This window comes from Camelina sativa, chromosome 14 (assembly GCF_000633955.1).
Source record: "Camelina sativa cultivar DH55 chromosome 14, Cs, whole genome shotgun sequence".
In the NCBI taxonomy this organism is placed as follows: Eukaryota; Viridiplantae; Streptophyta; class Magnoliopsida; order Brassicales; family Brassicaceae; genus Camelina; species Camelina sativa.
Window position 1 is genome coordinate 17,930,712 of NC_025698.1, and position 2,720 is coordinate 17,933,431.

Genomic DNA, 2,720 nt, shown 5'->3' on the forward strand with positions numbered 1-2,720 from the left:
CTTTAATTCTAAGTCTTTGCTTAATGCTTTAAGTTAGCCTCATGAACTAACTATGATCTAAAGTGTGTGTGCTTTGCCAAAAGCTTGCATGTGTGCTTGACCTAGCTTAGATGTGTGGGGAGACATAGGAAGCACATACCCCTTACCTATGGAATTCCATGGATTAGAATCGAACCTGTTTTAAAAGCTTTGATCTATGCGTCGTTGCCTGCGACAGTTGAGTAACGAATTGTAGTGATCTTAGACGGTTAGATTGAGAACTTTAAGTTAACGGTTCATTAGCGTTTCGTAGTCCGAGTTTTAGATAAGCAAACTAACCCTAAACTTTCCTAGATAGATAGATCATTGAACCCCTGCGATTCTCCTTGATGCCCAACGCTTCTATTATTATTTTTACCTGCACTTTTATTTACGTTTATTTGCTTGCTACAACCATTACAACCAAAACCCCCATTTTATTGAGTCCTAGCCTTACATCTCTTCCGACAGATTCTCTAAACATCAACTCTCTCTCTGTGGGATCGATCCTTAAATACTACTACCGATTAGCTGTGCACTGTCAGCAGTTGTGTGGTCTTTTTAAGGTAAAAGATTTGAAGTGAAAAACCACACACATCAAAGCTTTTTGGCGCCGTTGCCGGGGAGAGATTGTTGTTTACAAGAGTCTAGGAACTAGAGTAACGTCTAGGACACCTTGCTGTTTAATTTTTCTTTTTGTTTTTCATTGTTTCAGGAGACCTTGAGGATGAACCTCGACGCTCTCCCAGGAGATTTTGAGAATCTCACAATATCCGAGCTTATGTCACGCTACCGAGCCACGGACGGAGACCCATCCGGTCCGCAAGCCCACTCGCTGTAAGGTACAAGCATTGGTCACTCTCGGCCAAGCATTGTACCAACACTTAGGCGACCTTGTCGCAGTTCTTAAACTCGACCATCTGGAGGCCGAGCACCTATGGGACCAGCTTACTGCCAAGCTGACCATTCTTACACGCCGTACCATACGGACGTGCCATGCTTTGCCACGGACCATTACCTTGATCCGCAAGAAGTCATGCAAGTCGATGCCAATGAAAACTTTTTCTATGACAATCGAAAACCAATCACTTCAAGGAGCTCGCACACTGAAGACAAGCTCATGAAGATGTTAGAAGAACTTATATCAAGTCAAGAGGAGGCTGATAAAGTTCTAAATGAAAAACTGGATAAGATGAGTATTGAGTTTGGAGCTAAACTCGAGAGTATCACCAAGGACGTAACACGCTTGGAGGAACAAATTAATGTTGTCAACAATCAAGTCTTAAACAACACGGAGTATATTGATGATGACCGAACCAAGATTATCAACATGGGCTACACCATTGACACCATCGAGAGCCGCCTAGAGTGGAAAATAGAAGCCTTATTCAACAAATCCGGCGAATGCAATAATTGGAGTGAAGATCAATTATATCAACCTACTCATACTGAAGAAGGATATGGAGCCTCATTTGAGTATCCAAACGATCCTAACAAGTCCAAGGAATGGACTAGAGAAGAGAAGCCCAAGGAGAACCCTTATGAAGATTTGCCAATGGAGAATAATAATCCTATGATCTATCATCTGCTAAATAAGATGGAGAAGAGAAGCTCAAAGACTTCTACTGTTGCATGACATATCAGATCCCTAGTGAAGATGTTACCGAAAACCACATTTTTCGACAATATCAACACCAAGAGGAAGCTTTCTACAGAGGTAACCCTAGAGCCCGACCATCTCCAGCACCATTTGAAGTTTATGAAGATTGGGAAGCTGTCCCAAGTCACCGCCCAGGTCGTTTGCAAAGGCCTTTTCCAAGGAGGCCCGATACTGATTTAAATCGCCCCTATCCACGCCGAGAGCCTGATTATATTTGATTCCCTCATCAAGTTTTTGAAGACAATTTTCATATGTCTACTCAACAAAGAGCTGAAGAAGAGAAGATGCTAGACCTAATAAGTCAATCAGCTGATCTTCAAGATGAGACTATGAAGATGCTGCATGAGAAGCTTGATAAAATCGATTTTGATCTTTCAAGGAAGGTGGATGACATTACTGTTAGAGTTAGAAGCATAGAGGATCATAGATCTAAAGATGCTAAAGCCATGGAGAAGAAGCTCCATTGTATTGAGGAAGAACAAGAGAGACATCTCAAGAGTGCTCAAGATAATGCTATCAACATTAAAGACTTGGCCAATGAAGTTTCGGATTTAACAAAGGACCATGAGTCCAAGTGTGGAGTTTTATTCAACAAGAATATAGACACAAGGAGGCGTGTGCAGAAGCTTGAGAACCGAGAATATGAAGCTGAGAGGAAGATGTTTGGTCTTTGTTTTGAACAAAAACGTTTTGGAGAAGCTATGTCCGAAAAGTTTGCATTCACGAAGGAGAGCCATAAGGAGTTTGAAGCTGAACAAAAGGAGATGAACCAATATCTTGCTGATAAGATTGAGGATCTAAACTCATGTGTTTCTGGACAGAAGAAGGAAGGAGCTCGATCCGATGAGGAAGAAGAGGAGGAAAAAGAAACCCTATTCGAAAAAGGAAAACATTCTAATTTCCTTTTTGAAAAAGGAAAACTTTCTTTCACTTCAACACAAGAGAATTTCGTGGAGAACAAGCAAAAAGGTTCCATGGAGACCGAAACCTGCAACCTCAACTCACTCGACACCTCTCAAAAAGGAGAAGACGAATTAACACC